Below are 25393 nucleotides of genomic sequence, written 5' to 3'. Positions count from 1 at the left end.
ACCTTTAAAAAAAAAGAAAGCAAGAGTCTGATCCAGAAAGCATATGGATAATAAGCTCAACATCCTGGAAAAAGGTCCAGTAAATACCTAGATAATAGGCTCAACTATCCTGGAAGAAGGCAATAGCAAACTACTACTATTTTGTTGCCCAAAACTACGTGGATGTTGTCTACAAAGTCCCCAAGAGTCAAACCAGACTCCAATGATCCCATCTTACATTTGATTCAAACCCTAAAGCAAAACTGTCCACTTTTCCCATTGGCTAACTGTGCCTCTAGAACAGTGGTCACCCACCGGTGAGCCGCGGCCCACCAGTGGGCCGTGAGAAAATTTTGGTGGGCCACAGAGAAATCTCACCCCCAGAGCACCCCCAAGGCAATTAATCCAGGTTGCGCAGAAGCACTGCCCACATGGCCCACAGGAACCCTCCCCACCCACTCACTCTCTACCTGGAAAACTTGCCTGCTAAATTGCTGTTTTTCCTTTTTCCGAACATCAGCTGTTCTGCTGTGCCGGGAGATTTAGATTAGCAAGGAAGCAAGAAATGATTGGATATCTTGCTTTCTAGCTAGTCTTTAGATCTTCGGCTCTGCTTTTAAGTGTACAGCCGAACCTCCCTTAGCACTGAAGGTTTGCTTGCAAGCAAATTCAGTGCAGACTCACGGAAAGCAAATCTGAGAGACTGAGCTAGCCGAAGGCAGATAGATAGATCACTGAATGATTCTGTGAGCAACTCAATCTGCCTGCTTTGCCTGATTTTGGGTAAAAGTTGCTCTTTTTTAATAAAAAAATCAATATTTACATACATGGTGTGTTGTGAGTTAATTTTGTGAGTTTGCTTGCTAGCAAATTTTATGTGACAGACTGAGCTAGCCAATGGCAGATAGATAGATTTCTGAATGAATCTGTGATTCTGTGAGCAATTCAATCTGCCTGCCTCTTTGCCTGATTTTGGGTAAAAGTTGCTCTTTTTTATAAAAAAATTCAATATTTATATAAATATTTATAATATTTACATACAAGCCATGCCCAGCCAGTCACATGACCACCAAGCCACACCCACAAATTAGGCCACACCCACAGAACCAGTTAGTAGTCCCTGGGATCTAAAATTATGAGTTTGGTGGTCCCTGAAGTCCAAAAGGTTGGTGACCCCTGCTCTAGAAGACGCATGAAGAGAATTAAGCTTTAAAACAAAGAGTCCTGGAGGCTGACATTACGATTTGTAACAAGCTAGCATTCTCTAATATTTTTTTCTTTAATTTAAAAAAACAGTTACAATTTAAACACCAAGATGGGCAACAATTCTGGAACACTTACAAAGGGAACTATTTGTGAGCATCACCATAGAAACCTCACCTTGAGTATAGAAGTAAATAAAACCTGTCATTCAAATTCATCTATTCCCAAAGTATTTGGACCCTTGTTGAGTGTGCATGTATCACATGCAGAAAAATTGCTGTGGCTCTTAAGCATAATAATTAAATAGTGTTTTAAAAATGGGAAATAGTTATAGTTAAGTCAAGAAGTAAATCCTTAGTAAATGAAGGGAGTCAATACAATGAATACAAACCATTGCACTTGCAGAAAATTGAATATTGATGTGTGGGTATTAAAGTAATTAACAATGTCCTATACTATCTAGTGTTGGGAAAGATTCTTGGACAAAATATGACATCTAATGGAATCTCTTAGAACTACAAAAATCTCCAGTAACATGTTGAGTGCCATCCAATAGGAGGGAGCCTATCGTCCAACTGTATATTGTCAAACACTTTATGTTGTGGCTCCGATTCCTGAGCCTGTGCTGTTAGAGGAAGAGGACTCGGAAGTTGTGGAGGAGGAACAGGGAATGCCTTCCTCCCCAGGACCTTCCTCTCTGGCAATGCCTTCCTCCCTGATAATACCTCAGGTTTCAGCAGACAACTGAGAGGAACAGCCTGAGATTAATCAGGAGGAGGAGGGCATATCGGAGCAGCCCTGGACAGGGAGTCAAGTGGACGAATGTTGGCTTGATCCTAGGCAGCGTCGTAGGAAGAAATGTGAGCTGCAACGTAGGAGGCGTGGGAGGGTCAGAGAGTGAGCTGAGTCATTGAGACACACCCCACAGGGGATAAAAGTGGGTGTGTTTTCTCCAGAAACTTTGTACGGGACGAAGTTTTACTTCTCTTCCAGGTTTTGTTGTGACTGTTTTTTGTGGTCTGCTTTGGAAACTTTAGTGAGTAGTTTTTCTTGTTATCATTTCAGACTTGGCAGGCAGAGTGTGTTCGAATGCTAAAGACATTATCAGTATAAAGGATTAACTCTGTAAAGACCGAGTCAACTTGCTTGCCTGTGTTTGTGTGAGTTTGGACTCTTTCATCTTTTTTGGAAAAAAGAAAGGTGAGACATAACAACTTTATATTGCATTTCCATATTATTTTCTTGCCAAGGAAAGAATGGCTGACCACTGCCTTCTCTACATAGTATTAAATGATCCCTTTCATGTTATCCTTTAAGAGATCATGCAACAACTTCATATATCACTACCTACTTGATGCCTACTTGATTTAGCTGAGCAGTAGGAAGGACCTTTACACTTTGGATGTCCCTTCTGGAATTATACTCTTTTGATTTATATTCCTGGCATTCTTCACTGATCTCTCCAACAACACCGCACTGTCCCTCTCCCACGTGTGCCATGATGAAGTGGCATTCCAAGATTTGAGGGAAATTAGTAATTAACTAATAGCAATGCAATGTTTGCAAGCCTTCAATATCAGTTAAATAACATGCCTAATTCACTTATTTGGCCTCACATTTAATATTCCAATCAGTGTTAAGAACTTTGTAACATTCCTGAAAATTGTTGCAGTATTTCTTCATCAATGGTTGCAATGTGAACAGATATTTTTAATCGTCAGGATTAACACTAACTGCTTTCTGCTTTTAAAAGGATTTAACAATAACTTCTGATTGGTGGCTATGAGTTAATCCCTTAAATCTCAAAAGGGCTGCTAAACATTCCATTTAGAAAATATTTCTCAGGCTCTTCTTTCTATATATTTCATATACACTCTATGATGTTAACATGCAGTTTTTCTGAAAGACAGGCACAAACATCTTATTAAACCAAACTTATCTAACCAGCTTTAAAAGAGTGCAACTACAAGAATTCCCAATGGTTATGATTAATCAGGCTATGCTTTTTTTTCCCAATTTTTTTTATTTCAATCTACATATAACAACAATACATTAACGGTGTGGCATCAATGTATCATACATCTCTCATTGCATATATTCATATTAATTCATACTTCTTCAATATTTATTTTCAACATTCTCTCCAAATGCTTACCACCATATCAGTTAAACATACCTAGTAATTCCATTATTCAATTTTCTCATTTGGCAAGCAGTATGATTCCAGGTTTCACATCTCAATACAAACATGACCATAGTTACCTATTCATTTTATTTGTTTAATTTCATATTACGTCATCCTTATCATTATTAAATATTAAGCTTATCTTATCCAATCCCAATTCATGTTCTCTTATCTTATTTTACAATATTATCTAAAATTCTCATCTCAATTCTATGTTCATTTGTTCAATTCCAAATCCTAATATAACTCCTTCCATTTTTCTTCATATATTCTCATATTTTATTTTTCAATGTTATCTAAAATTCTCATCTCCTTTCTATTGTCATTTCTCATATTATTTTTTCATGTCATATTTGTCATTTTATCAATCTTTATCTGTAAATATCATTGTCCCCTCTAGTTAATAATTCGAGCTAACCACCTTCATTCTTCCTTAATATCAATCTCCCTATCTAGTATAAATACACAAATATATATATATATATATATTTTCTCAGATTCCACATATTTTCTCCATAAATCATCTATACATTACAAAATGTTATTTTCAGTATATTCTTATACTTCCCAACACATTACCTTGCAGAATCCCCTTCCTTATCCCTTTTTTCCCATTATCTCTCACTCTTTGAACAGGGTACCTTCTTTTCATCCTTGTTTGTTTCCTGTTCCTCTTTATTTTCTGGTCTTTTCTCTTAATTCCCTTTTTCTCCATTCTTATTCCCCTCCTTTTCTCATTCCAGTTATTAAACTTTTCTCTTTCCCTCTTTTGATTTTCCTTTTGCACTTTCTTTTTCTGCTTTTTCATTCTCTCTTTAGCCATTTTCCGAACAATTCTCGCTTTTATCATCCCATCAGACCACAAATTTTTAATTCTAATTCCTTCCCCCCTGCTCCCCGCTTAAATAATTGTTGTTCGTTTTGTCCTAAGTTGGCTCCTCCCCCTCTGGCTTATTATGTTCTTGTGTATGTTGAGTCACCATTTCTAATTTCTGTAGTATATAATTACACATTTCAAGTTTGATTTTTATTATGTCCCTTGTATCTTGTATATCCAATCTTATAACTTGTGAGTCCAATCTTATATCAAGTAGCTCCTCCATTACATCTTCTCCTTTTTTCTTTTTCTTTCCTCTTCCTTAATAGCTGAAATCCTCTCCTTTCATAAATATATTCAATTCAGAGTCCAGTATATTATTTCAGCCAATATCTTTTGAGTTTATTTTCAACAATTCATACTCTTGAATCTTTATTCAGAATCCTCTAATTGGCCTCTCACCTGTTGCCCAAATTACTGGCAATAGTAAAGTTCCTTTTATTTTCTTTTAAGTTCCAAAATCCAAAGTCTCAAAAAGACCAGACACTCATTTTAAAACATATTAAAAATTTTCTCTACCATCAGGTGGTGCTCTTGAGTCTTTTTCTTTTTAACTTTCTTTGTTGAATATAATATTTTTATTAAGTTCACTAATTTCAATCATTAGCTATTCTTTTCAACACACTCAATTCCAGCATTTAGTTATGCCCTTTAAGTGTCCACAATTCAATATCTATCCAGTTTAATTTTTAAACCTTTGTTGTGTTAACATATTTTTCTTTAAATTTGTCCTCCAGATTAGTCCAATAGAATAGTCAAAACCAAATTTAAAGACCCGTTTTTTTTTTCTCACTTTCTCTGGCCTTGATCAAATAAATCAATTCTGTATTCTTTCTCCTTTCTCAGAACAATCTTTAGTCTCCTCAAATTCTATCTAAAATATCTGTTTTCTTTTTATGTTCTCATTGCTGACTTTAGAAAATCTCCTTTGTAGATCCAGTATAAAGATCCATGTCACTCTTCATAATCTGTTGATTCTGAAAAATCACTGACAATTTTAACAAACTCTTTGTAAATACAATATAAAAAAGCTGTCTATACCACGCTTCTGTTGTAGTATTTGGATGTTGTTTTTAATTGTTAAACAATATCTGGTTTCACTTGTAAATCCAATGGTTCATTTTTTAGTGTGTCCACTGTTTCATCTTTTTTCAGCTGCTTATACATTTTTAAATCCACATTTAACTTGGTTTCAAATTATTTTGATAAAATCTTTCTTTTCCATAATGCCATCTCATTTATCATGGTAGATAATTTTAATACTTAAAATTGTTTTCTATGCCCCAAAATATTATTCTCAACAGAACCATTTCCTTCTGGTTTCCTCTAGTGACTAACTTTCAAAGTAATCATAACAGTTATCCAGATGTCAGCACAGAATATTTCCCACAAGAAAAATGCATTTAATTAAGTTCAAAATCTTAGTTCAACTCCATTTAAACCCTTAAACTTTCTAATTAAATACTCTCATCACCTTTTTGCTATGTATTCCAAAATAGATTTTTTTTACAAAATCTTAAACATGTAATCTTCTTTCTTAAACAATTGAAGAAAAATGGCACCCACTGAATATGATAAAACTTTGGTTCTGAAGGTTCTCAATATTTAAAATGTAATACAAATTTTTTAAAAAGTAACATCCAAAGTGATTAAGAAGTGAAGTTTTATTGAATGTTGAGTCCATGAAGGCTACATTAATGGCTATAAACTCAATGAAATCTTGCAACTTCTAGCTGATTTCAAGCACCACAAAAACCTTGGTTTCTGCTATCTAGTCACATAAAGTAGCTGCCCAGAGTATGTGTATGTGATCTTGAAGATCTCTTCTTTTTCTAAAGAGATCTTGGCAGTCCAGATCCAGCATCCAATTGCCATTTTAACCATAATATCTCCCACTACTATGCAGGATATCCACAATATCCTCATTAATATTTTCAATAATTAAACATAAACATGTGTCTAAATATATCTATTCTAAAATGAAACCACTTGCAAATTGTAGAAAAGTATCAGATCGGAAAACTGTGCTTAAAGTTCTTTATCCTTCTTCAAGGCTTTTTGGAATGTCCATGTGAATTATATACAATGATATCATTATTTGGGCACTCCAGGAATAACTTCAGAAGTCAAAACTGTATGTGTTTATCTTGCAAAATAGAGGCCTTCAAAACAGAGGCTGGGGGAATGCCATGCATATCAATCCAGAGCTCCTTTCTCAACTGGTGAAATGGAAGCCAGAGGCGACACATGCAAATGACAACAAATGGCCGCAAAAGAAGTGTAAGGCAAGGCAGTTGTTAGGGTGTAGAAGGCCTGGCTAGAACTGTCCTAAGTAATTGCCTAGCTGCAACTGTCCTAAGTGGATGCGGGGAACATTGGGCAGCTGCACCACCCCCATCCCCACCCTGGCTTGATTTTTACCATTGCGCCTTATCCCACCTTGTGCAACCAGGTGCAATGGGGTGATCGGGATCTTAACTAGGGCTTATTTTGGAGGAAGGACTTATATTGGACACACGTGCAAAACTGAAGCTAGAGTTTCTTTTCAGGATAGGTCATATTTGGGGGGAAGAATGGGTAGTATTGTTAGGATATGTGCAGAGTAACCCTTGTATAAAAAGGATATGCACACGGAAATGGTTTATGGGAACAGTTATGAATAAATATACAGCCACACAGAGTTGAACAAGTTGTATTAATGTTTACTTGAACAAATAGCACAGTCCAATAAACAGTCCATGTCATACATGTTCTTAACAGTCCAGAAATATCCAGTTATAAAGTCTTCTTACCGGTTTCAAGTCTTTTACAGCAGACCAATATCAAACCATAATACAACAGATAATCTTCAATATCAACCGAATATCAAAATAAACAGGGTTAGTCAATATGTGTCCATAGTCAGTCCAGAGAGATCATCAGTAAAAAGAGAGAGAAGAGATTAAACCATGATCTATAGCTCCCTATTATGGCAACTTGTAGCATAATTAACCAATCAGAACACAGGATAATACATTACAGTATTTTTCCTTAAAGCTGCAAACATATATATTTGTAGTTTATATATTGTCAACCGAACTACGTTATCTACATATAAATAACAAGTGCCATTCCTACTACTACAGGATTATGCAACCTATTCTTGAGAACCACTGGCCCCTAAATTCCTTTTATGGGTAACAGGAAGCTTTATATAATGAAGTTAACATATGGAGAGAGAGAATCAATAACATTAACATTACTAATAAAGTATTTTTGAAGCTTGTATTTGCATAAAGAAAAAGTTACGCTTCATTTAGGAAGATAACCAGATACAAAGCCTGCCTTACTTAAACCTAAATCTTAGTTGGGTATTCAGTTGACTAAAATATCCACCAATGAGATCAAAAGACAAATAACAGAGCTAGATCAGAGACAGGCAAACCAGTGTAAAATAGTGACACAACTGCACTAATTGTCCACTCAAAAGTATCATCAATAAGTGTGTAGTGGAATATTTGTTTGTAAAGAAAATAAGGCTCTCAATGATTTAAAAAGAAAGTTTAAAAAAAACTGAAGAGAACCATGGAAGATTTTTATCAGTTGACAAGATGAACTTGAATAAGAATAATAACTTTATTGACTACTGTTAAAAACTATTGTTTTTATTTAAGGACAGTAATAAGTAAAATATGAAATATGATTAAAGTGATCAACTGATATTGATAGGTAACTGATATTAGTAGGTGATATTAGTACTGATATTAGTAGGTAATGTTTGTTAAAAGAAATAGAAATGTAAAAGATTGTTATTAATATTAATGGCAGAGCTGTACTTGAATAATTATTCCATTTATTATTGTTATACATATATACACAGATGTGTTATAAAATAGAGGTTAGAAAATGAATAACTGTAAAGGTGTAACAAATTTTTAAACAAGATTTGAAAAAAGATACAAAGGTGTTACACTCCAGTCTAGTAATTACAGGGGAACATTTGTTTTATGAGAAAAGATAATATGAAATTGTAAACAGGACAGACAAAAGTATAAAAACATTGATTAGAAAGATTTTTAAAATTTAAATTTAAAAAGATATGTAATTGAATTAAGAAAGGAATGAGATAATTTAAAATAAGGTTATAGGAAGTAAAGAAAGGGAAAAGCTATTGAAAAAAATGCTAAAATAGTTATAAGATATGGATTAGAATGTATAAGATAACTATGTATTGAGTTTATGTCTGTATGGAGAAGTGATAACCCGGGGCCATGCTGTCCTCAAAAAAAGATATTTTATTGGTATTTGTATGTTTTGTGAAAACTTAAATAAAACTTTTATTTTTAAAAAAAGTATCATCAATAAGTTGTACTGAGCAATACCAATCTCTCACAGTATAGGTGTAAGGCCATACTTTCACTCAGAAAACCACCCACTTTAAACTAACCTATCGCTGGTAGTAAAAGGAAACAGGACAACACAAACATGGGGACAAAATTCTGCAACAAACCCAGATATCGCTCAGGTTGCATACACATATGCAACCAGGGGTGGGATTCAAATTTTTAACAACTGGTTCTGTGGGTGTGGCTTAAGTGGTGGGCGTGGCTTGGTGGTCATGTGACTGGGTGGATATGGCTTAGTGGTCATGTTATTGGCTGGGTGTGGCCAACTCAATATCACTCACATTGAGACACGCATCTCTTCGCCTGGCCTCTCGTGACTGTGGGGATGCTGCAACAGTCGTGAGTGTGAAAAATGGTCATAGGTCACTTTTTTCAGTGCCATTGTAACTTTGAATGGTCACTCCACATAAGCAAAGTACCAGCAAAGGAGGGAAACAAAACTCCAGGGAAGTTCCTGAGACAGGAAGTCTAGTCCTGCCAAGAATGTAATAAGGGTTAATGGAGAGGCAGTTTTTGTAAGCAGCACCAGAATGTTTCCTTCCTGCCTTCCTTACAGGATTAGGCCAGTAATTTCTTCTAACAACTGGTTCTCCGAACTGCTTAGAATGTTAACAACCAGTTCTAGCGAATAGGTGCGAACTGGTAGAATCCCACCCCTGCATGCAAGGCATAGACACAGTTGCTAAGGAGCTGGTTTATTTACTAAGCAAGATAACTGAGTTTGGTAATCAGCTAGTCCATTAGTCAAGGCAAGAACAAGTATCATGAGCTAGAATTCTGAACAATTGGTTTTTTTAAAGGTTTGATTGCAAAGTAGCTATATAAATCTGTCTGCAGACAGCTAGCTGCAATTAATTGGGCCTTGTCCTTTGCCTAGTAAAGGAGCCACATTGAGAGCACTTGTTCTGCTCATCACTGAATGTGGGGAGGTCTGAGGTTTTGGGATCATGACTTATCATCCAACTGTTCCAGCTGATCAGGACACACCTATGGTTGATCAGCCTCCTCAAATCATGATTTGAACACTCCCAAGGTTGACAATCAGCTGAAGCAATGTTGTCAGTATGAGAGTCAAATTCTGAAATTGAATTGTGGCTCATGACAGATGCCAACTCTGCCCCATAATTATGCCAACAACACCATAGCAAGCCCTGTTAACGGCACCTTCATGTGCTCATCCTCTAAAATGGTGTTTTTCCTGCTGGCTGGCTGGGAAATTTGGGGAGCAGAAATCTACACATTTTAAAGTTGCCAAATTTGAAAAACACTGCTCTAACATGATATATTGTATGTCATCACATGCCAGTAATGCTCCTGTAGATTTTGTACTGGAGAAACTTGTCAGTCTTATTCTGTGCAAGAAATAATTGGACATAAATGGAAGCTCCAAACAGTGACAAGGCAAAGGTACAACATTTCAGCCCCAGGAGATACTTCATGACTAAAGTGGCTCAAAGAGAAACTTCACCACTCACTCTGCGGACTGAATTACAATACAAAACATTTTTAAAAATAATTAAATCCATTGCAGAAGACCTGAACAACAATGGATTCTTAGACCATTATGCATAAATTAATGTTCAGCCTCTTTCTATTTCTACTATTATGTAAACCCATTAACCTCTCACCTTGTTTTTCTTCACCCCTTCCCACTCTTCTACTCCTTGTTTAAAATCCTATAATAGCAAATCCATTATATGCATTTAATAAAGATAGCTGTTGTTCGCAAAAGCAAATGCCCTGATTTGATTAGACTAGACTCTCTATCCGCTAAGTTACTTAAATCTACCTATCCTGTCTATATCCTGCCCAATTCATTTCATTGTAAAGACAAATGCAGAATTGACATTAGGCGTCTCTACTCTCTCTTGGTCGTATCTTAAGATTTTTCTGTTTGGATTAAGCAGTGAATTTATTATCTCCTTTGTTTTCTTCTTTCAGTCAGCATATTTGAAGAAACCCCTCTTTCTGGGTTTTTCTCTTTTGGAAGTCCTACCTCATTTCCCACCTTTTATTTCCTAATCTTATATTTATATATAATTATATTTCTATATGTATAATCCAAACCTTCAGAGCTTTGGTTGGTAATTAGCTCTATTTTCATTTCCAATGAACATCTTCCTTTAGTCTTAATGTTATTGTGAGCTGCCTATTCAACTACATTACTTCTTTAGATGCCTCCTAGTTTTCTTCCTTATTGAGACTTGGCTATCCTAAATTCTCTTTTTAAGAAGTCCTCATTAAGACACCACATTTGCCTTTGTTTTTTTCCTTTGACATACTCCTTATTATTTCCCTCAATTTATGAAAATCAGCCTTTCTAAAATCCATGGTTTGTAGTAGTTGTTTTTTTAATCAAGGATTCTAACAATGTATGGTCTTTTGCACTCAAAGTGCAAGGAGTAATACAGAAAAAAACCAAAACAAAATCAAATAAAGGCAGCATTTGTGCAGACAACAAACACAACAAGAGTTTGTTTTGGCAGTTCTGTTTTACCCCAAACTGTCATATCTTTGGATTGCTTTCACACATCTCATCCTGCATTTATATCTTGGTCCTTTGAATAATTTTGGTAATTGAAATTTTTGCAGTATAGATGTTACTGGGTGTGACATGATTTAATATCCTTGTTGCTCTTAAACAAAAAGTATTTCCTTTGTCTGAAATTATGAAAGTCCATGAATGGGACATGACCCCAATGTAATTATTCAAAATCTCTGAGAAGTTCTGGAATTTGAATTTGATTCATTTGCTAAATAAATTTTTCCCATTCTTATCCTTCTTTATCCCAAGATTGTAATCATTCCTTTGTATTAACACACTTTTCCAAATAAGCAGCCCAAGAAGAAAGATCTTGAAATGACACTAGTTGTTCTCTTTCTCACTGATCTAAATTCAAAAGCTTGTGTCCCACAGCTTAAATTGGTTAAAAATAAGAAAAATAATATGTGTGTCCTGTAAAATTATTAGAAAATAAAAAATAAATCTGTTGTCTTATTTTAAAAATGCAATTGCTTTGGTTTAGTTTGATTACAGTACGTCATTCTTCTTAAGGCAAGTTCTCAAGGACTCTGAAATCTTTAATGTGAATCAAAATAAGGAGTGGTGAAAAAGTTTTAGAATTTCAACGAAAGAATCCTTTCATATGAATAATTCTTTGTGTGACTAGAAATTTTCATTGAGTAGTTTTGAAACCATTTTTTGATCAAAGACAGAACTGGAATGGGTTTATTTCAAATTTCTCCAAATTGTTTTCTTTTCTAATTATTGATATCAAATATTACCCAATTTTTGCTGAACATATGAAATTTTATATAGTCATCAATTATATTTAATTTCAACATTTGATCTCATTGTTATTTCATGGGCAGTCATATGGAGCAGATGAAGTATGAATGTGCAAGAACAATAGTCAGCCTTCAAACTTATTATTTTAGAGAAAAAATAGGATACACCTTAGTACCACCAAAAGGTTCTGTTTCTCTTCTAAGCTCCATTGTCACAAACTCTGTGACAAATTTTACAGTAGCCTGAATTTTAACAACTCATTAACACTTCAGGTAAAAACATTTATCACCATACAATAACTTCTACATAAGTTATTCAGTTGTCTTATTTTCTCACCCAACTTATTCAGAAATTGTCTTACCGATCTTAATCCTATCCCTCAATCATTAAAGGCTCCAAAGCAACTGATGATAGATAATTACAAAGGCCAGTAATACAATAAAAATATATTCATGCTGCTAAATATCTTATTTTTTATCAAATGAAGCAGTGACAATTGACTATATTGATTTACATTGCTTTTTTAAAAAGTGTGGATCCTATTAAATTACATACAAACTAAGACAGAACAAACTAAAACAAAACATAAAGGCAGATACTATAATTCTAGAGAAAAACCAAGATATCTTAAAGCTTTGGAAAATAAATTGGAAAAGCAGCTTATTTCTTATATGAATCAGTACAGTGTATAGTGTAATTATTTATTTTATTTACCATATATTATTTACCATTTGACAATGTTATTTTGCAGAAGTTGCCAAAATGTTACACAACAAATTGACCAGTGAAAGATCTGAAATAAATAAATGGTATTCCAATAACCTAAGAGAAATTAGGACAAATTGTGTCCTTGAGTACTGGTATCAATCATATGCTTTCAATAATTTGTCACTCAAAGGACGAAAAAAATATTTCTATGGAGAGAATATTTTACCTGGTCTTGTAGATTTCTTAATACCTTCTTCAAGTCCACAAAAGGAAAAAGATATGCACAAGCACAGTCTCCTGCAATATTTCTGTAAACTCTTAAGCTGTTAGCATGTTCCTGAAGAGTGACTTCAGGAATCTAAATGTATAAATCACAGAGAAGATGCATTCAGTATCTACAAATCTACAAGTGTCCATTACATTCTTGACAGATACAACTGAAGCAAAAATTCTTAGGTCTATCATCATGTGATATTACCAACGTAGATGCTGGCATTTAACAGCCACTAGCAATACTCTGACTTCACAAAGCCCTTTCTAATCATCCTGTGGTTCTTAACAAAGTGCAGGGGAGGAGGGAGGTGGAGGAAAGAAGGAAAATGGATCACATACACACAGAGAGACACCCTTATATTATAAAGTGTCTGGATTATAAATTGGTAACTGTATTGAGAGCTTTAAAGTATTTATACTGCTAAACACTATCAGTTTATAAAGGAAGTAGTTTTTTTTTCAACCTTTATTCATAGAACAGAAAAGCAAGTAAATGAATATTAACCTTTTTGTATTCACACCATTCATTTTGTAAATGATCTATGCACACATTTAAACAATCAAGGCTAAGAGGATTTTTTTTCAAAGAAAATTATGTTTATAGTATTGGATCTTGAATGAAATTAATAACTGTTTCAAACTAGGTCTGAGACTCATGGCAAAGAAATTCCAAATCTAAGGGGAGGGTGGCTTCCAGGTCAAAATCTCAGAATCTTAAAACTCATTTCTGGAGCTGAGCGCTGCATCTGGAGTCTGAAGTCCGATGCTGTTACCCAACTGTATTTCATTCAAATGAAGTTCCCACAAGAAAGAAAATTACCCTACTAAGGATTAGCCTACAAGCTTTTACACGAGTTTTAAATTGCTTGAGGGTCGGGTTAGGTTGTTGGGAGAGTGCTTTTGGTGGCATAGTGTGTTGTCAAAAGCAATGTATTTGAATTATGGCTCAATATATTATATGAATTAAGAAAGTGGGTTAAACAACCCAAATAAGTTTCAGTACAAACCCAGCTATAATGTAAGTTCCATCTGAAGCCATTGTAAGAATAAAATTGCTTGGGGGATAGTTCATCTTTTGACAAAGGATGTTGGACATCAAAGCTTTCCCTACACTTTGCTCATATCTTGTTAATTAACTAGTCCTGTGGGAACTCAGCCTTGATCTATAGAGACTCTAATGTAACTCAAATCCTTTGATAGAACACTGATTCGGTATTTAGGAGTTTAACTCTTTAATCCAATTATACAAACTATCACATTTTGAAGCAGTTTATAAATTGATTGCATTTAATGATCTGATTTATTATCCTGCCTTTTATTCAGATTGGCCAAGCTTTTTCATAATATACAATCTGTTTTCTCCTCCTAGTTTTCCCTACAGCAATGTGACATAGGTTGAGCTCAGTCATTCAGGGACCTTCCATGATTAAGGGTGGATTAGAAACTGAGTCTCCCCACTCTTAGTCCAACATTTTAATCACTATATCACATTGAATTCACAACTATATTCACAACACTACTAAGCCATGAGGTTGGAGAAGGCTATGCTATTGGTATACAATCCTGTAGAGAAGAAGGACAATGGAAGAACCTGAGATCTAGGTAACAGAGCTGAGATCAACAGCTATGAGTTAGAACCTGCTTTGGGCTGGATTGATAAGGCTGGGGGTTGTTTGAATTGCTGAAGAGTAGTAATAACCATCAGAAAAAAAGATTGGGGCTTTGCAAATTAGTTCCTGTCCTCCCACTCAGGAGGTTATATCTTATGACAAGCATGTGGAGGTGAAGAGGGTGAATACAAAATAATTTGTCTGCATTCCTGGCAGACTTTGAGTTCAGTGCAATGAAACAGAAGGGATAAAGCGGAGGGCAGGAAGGGGGAAGAAACTGCTCTGGGCTTTTTTCATATTTGTATGTTTTTAGTAACTTCAAGAAAGCAATTCATACAATAGTTACTCTATATCAGTAGGACAACCATCCAAGTTACAACTCAATGAATGAAATTTAAACTAAAGTTAGCATTGTTCTTCCTCTTCTATGATATGGAATTCATGAAGAATTGGGTTTAATCTCAAGCCTTAACAGATTGTTATTTTGTTTTTTAAAGAAAATTGGAAGAGAACAAAAGATACCCTTTTAAAGTATGTAAGAGTTGTAGACAGTGGTGGGCTGCTGCTGGTTCGAACCGGTTCTAGCAAACCCCTATGAACAATGATCAGTTGGCACCTGCCCCTGCACTATCCTGTCTTACATTTCCTTCTTATGCAGTTCAGCAGATTCATGCGGCAAAGTGGATTACCGTGCCTCAGCTGTTCTACTTATCAGGGAAGACCAGAAGCTGAGCTGGAGTGGCTCAAATTGGTTTTATTGAATGCTGCGTGTGCTTAAACCAGTTGCAGCCCACCCCTGGTTGTAGATAACAGCAAGAGACTAAATTGGACTACAGTGATCAGTGTCCTGTGATTCAAGCCTTATTCAAGTTATGTAATTTATGATGTCACAATGCAATAAAAACATTATAAGAAAGCATTAAAAAAACCTATGGGCTCTTGCAGACTGCGAATGGCAGTTCCTTCAGTGGTCACATTGACTATGGATGATAAGAGCTGAACTCAAACACATATGAAGAACTCTCCCTGAGCTATATGTGTTCTTCACTACAGCAACAAAGCATGGGTGCAAAATGCTTCAGAATGAACACAAATGAAATAAATTCATATTTAGGCAAACCTCCACCCAAACTTTTTTTTTCTGCTGAAAGCCCACAATTCAAAGGTAATAGGACAAGTTGCTATATATAAACAGTTAACAATCTCATTTCCCCATGTCAGAGCGCTGATAATATTACCTACAGTGGTAATGAAATATCTGAAAAAAGAAAACAAAGCAAAGAGCTCAACAACAATAGTAGTGGGTATAAACCTAATTGATTTTAACATGATTCACTTTTGAATATAGGACTGCCTTGTAAATTAGTTGTTGAGTTTCCTTTTAAATCAATGGGACTTAAGTAATAATTTGATTGGTTAAACCTGGCATTTTCTAATTCAAAATCAACCTCAAAGCTATAGGTAGTATTAATGTTCATTAAACACACTCATATTCATCATCTCTTAAATATCAGCTTTTCTCAAGCTGATAAATTGCTTTAGCAGATACTTTTATGGGTATCAGCTGTATCATTCACAAACTACATCAGATAATGTGAGAAAACCTTGATCTGGAAGGAGCTAGAATGAGGATTATTCTACTTAATACCAAGGATTCTGGGAGGCAGGGGACAAATGAATGCTGGCAATTCCCATTAGTGCAAGAGGATGCAGGGTTAGAACCAGCTTCATTCAGATTAAGCTTTGTCTACTCCAACATTTGAATCTTCAAAATGTTCATAATTCATAAACTCTACTTACTTGTAAGTGATTGCACAATACATGGCAAGATACATGCCTTTGAATTCTTCTTCACAGTTAAGTTAAAAGCACAGATTATTATACCAAACCAAATTTTGTTGTGTTTTTAGAAAGTTCTTAGATCAACAGCATCTGTCCTTTGAAGCCTCTTGCCCCCCCCCCCTCCAGTGAGGTCACTGCCAATCTTCCTGACCTTTAGTAAGATCCTAAAGATCTGGGTCTGCCAGTTAGCTTGGAGCTCCAATGGGGAAGAATCACAATAGAGATGGTTGAAAGATTAATAACAGATACTACTTCTGCTCTCTCTCTCTCTCTCTCTCTCTCTCTATCTATATGTATATATATTAGCTTTGTACAGTTTTTATCTTTTATGTTTGTAAGCCTCCCAGAGTTACCCTGAAGTAAGGAGGGCAGCCAATAAATTTTACAAATAAATAAACAGAAGGAATCAAGACTCTTAGGAGCTTGCTGGAGTTGTACAGCAGTTAAAGACTACAAGTGGGTTGAGGAATTTGGGGGATTTCATTGACATTTGCCAGCATGTGTGACTCAAGAATAAAAGGTGGAAAGAACACCAAGATGCCAAAGCAGCTTTGGAAGAAAAAATAAGACTAGGCCCCTTGCACAAGAAAGGTTTAGGCCAGGGGTGTCAAACTCGTGGCTCATGGGACAGATGCGTCACGCACTGGCCATGCCCACGCCTGGTTTAGCGAAGGAGGAAAAGTCACAATACATCATGTGGTGATGATGTAACAATGTAAGTTTGAAAGCCCTGGTCTAGACCATCAGATACATCAGTAGCAGCCAGAGTTCTAAGTTATTCACCTAACCAGGACTGGTAAAAATGTATTTGGCCTAAGGATAATGATTAAAATAATTAAAAGCTATTCAAACTATATCCTGTTGAGAACTGGAAATGGAAAAGCCTGAATTAAGGATCTGAGAAATTAAGGACCTTGTCCTACACAAGGGGGAGTGCTTAATAGAGCTTCTTAAACCAGTCATTGAAAATCAGACATAACATTGGTTCATAAACTTCACTATCTATACCTTCATGCTCAAAATATGGGAAATAGAGAGGATGAGCTTGGGCTCTTAGCACAGAAAGTCAACGAGGATTTGGTAAACATAATAAAGACCAGGTAGGATGATTCTCATGACCAGAATGTATCAATTAAAAGGTGGAACCAAAAACTGGTCATTACCCCCAAAAAGTGGGCTGGAAAACTGCACACAATCCCACTACCCAATCAAACACGGACATTTAAATAAAGACTTTCCAATAAGCAGTTTGGGATAATAAAGGAAAATGTTTGGGAAGCACTGGATTAAAGGATACAGTTTGTTCAAAAGTTCAGCCACAAGAGGAAGAGAAATAAGCCATTGCCACCCATTCACTTATGCAAGATGGTAGCAGCCAGGCATAAGGCTTTCATTGCAAAAGATGCTTTATTATTCAATCAGACACAAAATGTACTGAGTGCCAACACTAAACATAGTGATTTCTTATTTGTGTCCCTTTTAAAACATATCCCCCTGAAAGCAATGTGTTATTTTCTTTGATACACTAACACAATTTCCTACAGGTTTTACTTTTGAGCCTTGAACTCTAATTATTGTTATCTCCATCTCAACAATAAGTTCACCTCTCCTGTTTTCACTCCTTGATTTATCACATTAATACTTTACCTCTGTGGAGATTCTTCAGTCATGCAGGTCATAGTTGTCTGAAAGGTGCTTTTTCCAAAAGGCAACTGGAATGTTCTAAGGGGGGTTGGGGTTGGAAGGATCATATTTCTTTAGCGTACTCCTTGAGAGCTCTTGAGGACACTTGGGGAAACGCCCTTCCAACCCTTCCCAATCCTGTCAGAACTAATCCTTCCATCCTTCCATGCCAGAACCAATGAAGCTTCTTGGATAAGAGGTGAAAAGTCTTCCTCAAGGAAAAAAAACATTGCAGTTGACCTGCGCGACTGAGAATCTCCACAAGTGTAAAGTATTAATGTGATAAATCAATGAGTGAGAACAGGAGAGGAGAAGAACTTACTGTTGAGGTGGAGAAAACAATAACTACAGTTCAAGGCTCAAAACTAAAATCGATAGGAAATTGCATTGAGACTTTACCCTTTTTATTATTTTACAGTTCAATTCTGACACTTTTTGAAATAGTAATTTCTCTTCTCCCCTTGAAGATGGTCTTTAAGGGCAGCCCCCTGTAGAATGTCTTACAATAAAAATGACAGGATAATTCCACCCCCCCCTCCCCCACCATGTTTTCCATCCCAGGTCATCCTTGTGGGATATTTCGCACACAGAGCAAATACAGATAAACTAATTCTACTTTATTGTAATGTTACATTAACAGAATCTGAAGGTACATTTGTTTCTTTTCCCCTCCTCCCTCCCCCCGTCACCTTTATAGCCCAAGAAACTAGAGATAGTCCTTTCTGGAAAATGTTCCACAATCATGTTCCTTCTGCAAATTAAACTGCCTGAACTTGCCATTCCCCCACCTGGCAGTGGCACTTCCCTTTCTCCATTTCCATATACTGTTTACAGCCTAGGACAGTGATGGCTAACCTTTTTGGCACCAAGTGCCCAAAGCACACATGTACGCATCCGAAAATGCAACGTGTGCATGCCCAGAGACAGGGCCCTGCAGGCCACCTCTGGCACGTGTGCCACAGGTTCGTCATCACAGGCCTAGGACCTCTCAGGTATTATAATTAGCTGAACTAAATTAGAGCTTCCCCACTTCCATCTTATCTATTCAGATTCACAATTACAAAACAATCTCTCATCAATCAGCATATATTGTCGTCTTAGGCTCACAATTTCTATGGGCTTTTGTGTTTTCTAATTTTCTTCTCTGCCAGTCTGACATTCTCATGAGCAGCATCCCCTTTTAAAAGCAATAGCTCTTCTCAGTTGCCTACTCTTGATTGACCCTTAGTCATATTTCTCACTTCCCACATTCCAGAGGTACTAATTTACAAAGGCATAATTCCAAACATTTCAAATGAGGCGTGGAGGACAGTGGAACAAGTTACTGTGGCTGCACAGAAAATGAAAAAGTGTAAGTGAAACAAGATATCAGAAAAGTATATATACACAACGAGAATTGAAGAAATTCTGAAAGATTAAAGGTCCCTTCCAACTCTGATTATCTGTATCTGATGAGAGTGAAGAAAGTCTGAATACTTCATGAATACACTGTATATCCCATGGAGGTCAAACTCACATCATCACGGTGGTGTCAAGTGACATAGCGGGATTTTTTTCCCCTTGGCTAAACCGGGTGTGGGTGTAGCCAACATGTGACACATCCAGCCCGCGGCCTGGGAGTTTGACAGTCCTGGTATATCACAGTACCTCCGGTACTAATGGAGCTAGCTACTGAACTGCCCAATCTTTATGTGTTCCCTTTGAGAAGTCTGGAGATAGTGAAATGGCAGCTGACTGATGGGAGAGCAAATACTGGTAGTTCTCATTTAGCGACAATTGAGACTAGCAACTTAGTAGTTAAGCAAAGTAGTCGCTAAGTGAAACATCATGATTTTATTATCATATTTCAGTTTTGCTTGCTTTGCAGACCTACAATGGTTGCAAATGCCTGGACTAGTCACAAAGTTACTTTTACTCCACCATTCAAACTAAACAGTTGCTAAACACTAAACAAGGCAGTTGCTAAATAAGGACAACCTGTATCACCTATCATCAAAAAGTGGAGAAAAGAGGAACCAGCAATTACAAACTAGCCAATGTAATAACAATGTCTATTAAAATTCTGGAGTATAATGCACACTTTTTTATGGTATGAAAGTCTAAGTTTGAAAGCAATGTAGTAATAACCAGGAGTCAACAAAGATTTGTCACACTAAGTTCTCAGATTTTGATTAGGGAAATTCATTTATACATCATGGGAATCCTATAATGTCTTCAGCAAAACCTCAGTTGACGAAGGCAAATAGTAATAGGCACTGTTTATTAAGTTCTTGTTTTAAAACAATTTGAAAGAAGTTCATTTCAATCAATGAATTAACTGGTGTTTGTGTCCAGCTATGTGACTTTCACCAGCTTGCCCTGGAGGAAATAACTGATTTGAAAGTAAAGTGGGAGAATTTATGATGTTCTTTTAAAAAAGAACACTAAGTTTGTTTCTCTTGACATTCCTTTCAGTTAGAATACTTTAAGGGGAAAAAGAAGAATGTTGGAGTGCGAGAATAAAAATAAATTGTTTCCGTACAGTTTTTATAGTGGGAGTTTCCAAAAGTTTTAAACATAATCTCTTTGGGCAATTTGTCTGAAAGTTGGTTGGTAGCATCAAGGATCATTGCAACACTAGATATGTTTGGGAGCCTAGGGTGAAAAACAATAGGCTTGACTTCCCATTTTTTCCCACAGCAAGAACGCTTAAAAATTTTCAAATATTCTTCCCACAAAATATGGAATATGGAATAGTTGAGTTGTTTAAATGTTGTTCTGCAGTCACGTCAGAATACTCCAGTGGAATACAGGTGAAACTCAAAAAATTAGAATATCATGCAAAAGTTCATTTATTTCAGTAATGCAACTTAAAAGGTGAACCTAATACATGAGATAGACTCATTACATGCAAAGCAAGATAGTTCAAGCCGTGATGCATCATAATTGAGATGATTATGGCTTACAGCTCACAAAAACCCCAAATCCACAATCTCAGAAAATTAGAATATTACATGCAATCAATAAAACAAGGATTATACATAGAACAATATCGGACCTCTGAAAAGTATAAGCATGCATATATACTCAGTACTTGGCTTGCGCCCCTTTTGCAGAAATTACTGCCTCAATGCGGCGTGGCATGGAAGCTATCAGCCTGTGACACTGCTGAGGTGTTATGGAAGACTAGGATGCTTCAATAGCGGCCTTCAGCTCTTCTGCATTGGTTGGTCTCATGTCTCTCATCTTTCTCTTGGCAATGTCCCATAGATTCTCTATGGGGTTCAGGTCAGACGAGTTTGCTGGCCAATCAAACACAGTAATCCCACGGTCATTGAACCAGGTTTTGGTGCTTTGGGCAGTGAGGGCAGGTGCCAAGTCCTGCTGGAAAATGAAGTCAGCATCCCCATAAAGCTTGTCTGCGGAAGGAAGCATGAAGTGCTCCAAAATCTCCTGGTAGACGGCTGCGTTGACCCTGGACTTAATGAAGCACAGTGGACCAACACCAGCAGATGACATGGCTCCCCAAATCAACACAGACTGTGGAAACTTCACACTGGACTTCAAGCATCTTGCAATGTGTGCCTCTCCTTCTTCCTCCAGACTCTGGGTCCTTGGTTTCCAAATGAGATGCAAAAGTTGCTGTCATCAGAAAAGAGGACTTTGGACCACTGAGTAACAGACCAGTTCCGTTTTTCTTTGTAAGATGCTTCTGACGTTGTTTGTTGTTCAGGAACGGCTTGACAAGAGGAATACAACATTTGAAGCCCATGTCCAGCATCCGTCTGTGTGTGGTGGCTCTTGATGCATTGACTCCAGCCTCAGTCCATTCCTTGTGAATGTCCCTAACACTTTTGAATGGCCTTTTCCTGACAATTCTCTCCAGGCTGCGGTCATCCCTGCTGCTTGTGCACCTTTTTCTTCCACACTTTTCCCTTCCACATAACTTTCTATTAATGTGCTTTGATGCAGCATTTTTGAGGCTTTCCCTCCTTATGGAGGGTGTCAATGATGGTTTTCTGCACAACTGTCAGGTCAGCAGTCTTTCCCATGATCGTGATTCCTACTGAACCAGACTGAGAGACCATTTAAAGGCTCAGGAACCCTTTGCAAGTGTTATGGCTTAATTAGCTGATTAAAGTGAGACACTTTGAGCCTAGAATATTGAACCTTTCCACAATATTCTAATTTTCTGAGATTGTGGATTTGGGGTTTTTGTGAGCTGTAAGCCATAATCATCTCAATTATGACACATCATGGCTTGAACTATCTTGCTTTGCATGTAATGAGTCTATCTCATGCATTAGGTTCACCTTTTAAGTTGCATTACTGAAATAAATGAACATTTGCACGATATTCTGATTTTTCGAGTTTCACCTGTATTCCTAGTAAATATATTTTGTTCCGAACTGGAAGCAAAATACATTTTCCTCTTCAAGCATAGTCTTGACATTGTTACAGATGCCACTCTGTTACTCACCTACCCAATTTTTGCACTATCTCTTTTTTAATCTAAAGGTAACAGTTCACAATGACAGAGCCATCTTGAGGATTATCTAAAGTTAACATTTCAGGGTGACATTGTCTTTTACACAACCCTGTAAATTGAAGAAAAACTCCTGAAGTGAAAAACTGAACTCCTGAATCTATACTCCCAATTTTCAAATGAAGCTAACGTAGGTAGCCCCAGAGCTAGACGGTATCCAATTTAAATTAACCAGGGCTGCATTCAACAAGCAGTGCTGATAGTCCTTGACCTACGACCACAATTGAGCCCAAAATTTTGGTGGCTAAGTGAAACATTTGTTAAGTGAGTTTGCTGCATTTTGCAACCTTTCTTCCCCACAGTTGTTAAGTGAATTACTGTAGTTGTTAAATTAGTCAAACTGTTGTGAAGTAAATCTGGCTTCCCCATTGACTTTGCTTGTCAGAAGGTTGCAAAAGGGGATCACATGACTTTGGGACATAGCAACGGTCATAGGTATGAATCGATTGCCAATTATTTGAATTTTGATCACATATCATGGGGATGCTACATCAGGTTGTAAGTGTGAAAACTAGTCATAAGCTACTTTTTTCAGTGCCATTTGCAACACTAAACAAACTGTTGTAAGCCAAGGACTACCTATAGTTTAAAACTCCTGTTCACAGGTAGTAGTACCCTTCTAGTAAAGCAATATTAGTAACAGCAATAGCACTTACTTATATACTGCTTTACAGTGCTTTTACAGCCTTCTCTAAGCAGTTTAAAGAATCAGCATATTGCTCCACAAAATCTGGGTCTTCATTTTGCCCACCTCGGAAGGATGGAAGGCCGAGTCAACCTTGAGCCTGGTGGGATTTGAACTGCCAAATTGCAGGCAGCCAGCAGTCAGCAGAAGTAGCCTGCAATACTACACTCTAACCACTGCACCACTGAGGCTGATATAGAAGAATTAGAAGAACTTTATTGTCATTGTGCATGTACAACGAAACTGTGGATGCACCCCAGCAACTGTTCACAATACAATAAAACCAGAGCACTTAAAAATGAAGATAAGAAAAATAAAGTACCCACGTCTCCATTTGCAATTTGAGAGTACAATATCTACGAATATACACAAAATATACATCCAACACTGACTGTGACGCTTTGCCGAGTATAATACACAAGAGATGGATTGTACTGTAATATGTTATTATACATCTGAATGAGGTATTGAGATTTCACATCTTAATAAGGTTGTGACTTTGTGTTTATTTGCGGTTCGGATGGCCCAGGGAAAGAAGCTATTTGTTAGTCTAGTGGTGTGGGATTTTATTGACCTAAAGTGCCGTCCAGATGGCAGCAGGTCAAAAAGATAATTGCCAGGATTTGAGGGGTCTTCTATGATGGCCTTGATTCTGCTTTGGCAGTGGGACCTGGCTAAGTCTTCCAAGGAGGGCAGAGGTCTTTTGAGCTGTGTTTATCACCCTCTGTACAGTTTTCCTGTCCTCAGCTGTGGAGCCTTCATACCACACACCCAGACAATATGTCAGAGTGCTCTCTACATAGACTTTATAGAAAGCCAGCAACAGCTTCTTATCCAGATTGTTTTTCCTGAGAACCTGCAGGAAGTGCAGCCACTGCTGAGCCTTCTTCACTATGACCTTGATGTTAGGGGACCAGGACATATCAGCTGACATATGGGTACCAAGGAATCTGATCGTAGGGACAGTTTCCACTCATTCTCCGTTGATGATGAGTGGGGCGTGGTCCTGTCCATGTTTCCTGAAGTCCATAATCAGTTCTTTGGTTTTATGCACATTCAGTGACAGATTGTTCAGTGAACACCAGACAGACAGGTTCTCTACTTCTGCCCTACATGCCGACTCATCCTCTCCAGAGATGAGACCAATCACTGTCGTGTTGTCCGCAAAGTTTATGATGGTGTTTGTTGCGTGGCTTGGTGAGCAGTCAAAGGTGTACAAGGCATATAGTAGGGGGCTCAAGACACAACCCTGGGGGGAACCAGTACTGAGTGTAATAGTGGAAGAAAGGTGGGGACCAAGTCTAACAGACTGTGATTTGTCAAAAAGTTCTTAATCCAGGAGCACATGGGGATGGGGACCTGCAGATTATAGAGTTTGGTTACTAGTATATCTGGGATGATAGTGTTAAACACAGAGCTATATTCCTGAAAGAGCATCCTCACATAGCTGTTTGTTCTCCAGATTACTCAGCGCTCAGTGAAGTGTGATGGCCACAGAATCCTCTGTAGATCGGTTTGCTCTAAATAAGCAAACTGATGTTGATCAAAGGAGGGCAGGAGACAGTCTCTGATGTGCTGTGAAACTAGTCACTCAAAAACCTTCATAATGGAACTTGTTAATGCTATTGGCCTATAGTCACTGAGAGTGTTTATATTTGTTTTTTTGGGAACGGGGATCATGGTTGTGGCCTTCAGGCATTGTGGGATGATGGCATGTGTTAAAGATAGATTGAACAACTCTGTAAGTATTTCTGCCAACCGGTCAGCACACCCTTTAACTACTGCACCAGGAATGCCATCAGGCCCAGCAGCTTTCCTGGGATTTACTGCTCTCCATGTTTTTCTCACCTCATGCACCTGAAGAGAGAGAGGTGCAGCGTCGTGGTCCTTGTGAAACAGTATGTCCAGGTTCTTGGTGGTCTCAAAGTGTGCAAAAAAGCGGTTTAGCTCCTCTGCTAGAGTGCTACTGCTCTCGCTGTTTGTTGGGCCCTCGCCTTTATAGTTGGTCAGGGCCTGTATCCCCCTCCACATCTGCCATCGGTCACTGTCAGTAAAGTGGCCCTCAACCTTCCTCCTATACATCTCCTTGGCATGTTTGATGCCCCTTCTCAGCTCAGCTCTGACAGCGATGTACTGTGAAGTATCACCT

At 37.2% G+C, this 25393-nt stretch overlaps 1 protein-coding gene across 3 annotated transcripts in view; it reads right to left on the bottom strand.

Annotated features, from left to right (window-relative positions):
- Window positions 1–13149, bottom strand: part of OCA2 (OCA2 melanosomal transmembrane protein) — a 208874-nt gene extending 195725 nt beyond the window's left edge. For all 3 annotated transcript variants that reach the window (XM_087938439.1, XM_087938438.1, XM_087938440.1), the window contains exon 1: window positions 12853–13149. The gene's annotated coding sequence lies outside the window, so the exon portion shown is untranslated. The remainder of the gene's footprint in view (window positions 1–12852) is intronic.
- Window positions 13150–25393: the final 12244 nt, after the last annotated feature.

Source organism: Pseudonaja textilis, chromosome 8 (genome assembly GCF_049901715.1).
Source record: "Pseudonaja textilis isolate UNSWEBS1 chromosome 8, rPseTex1.2, whole genome shotgun sequence".
Lineage (NCBI taxonomy): Eukaryota > Metazoa > Chordata > Lepidosauria > Squamata > Elapidae > Pseudonaja > Pseudonaja textilis.
The sequence above is the reverse complement of the archived record's forward strand: the minus strand, read 5'-3'. Positions and strand labels throughout refer to the sequence as shown.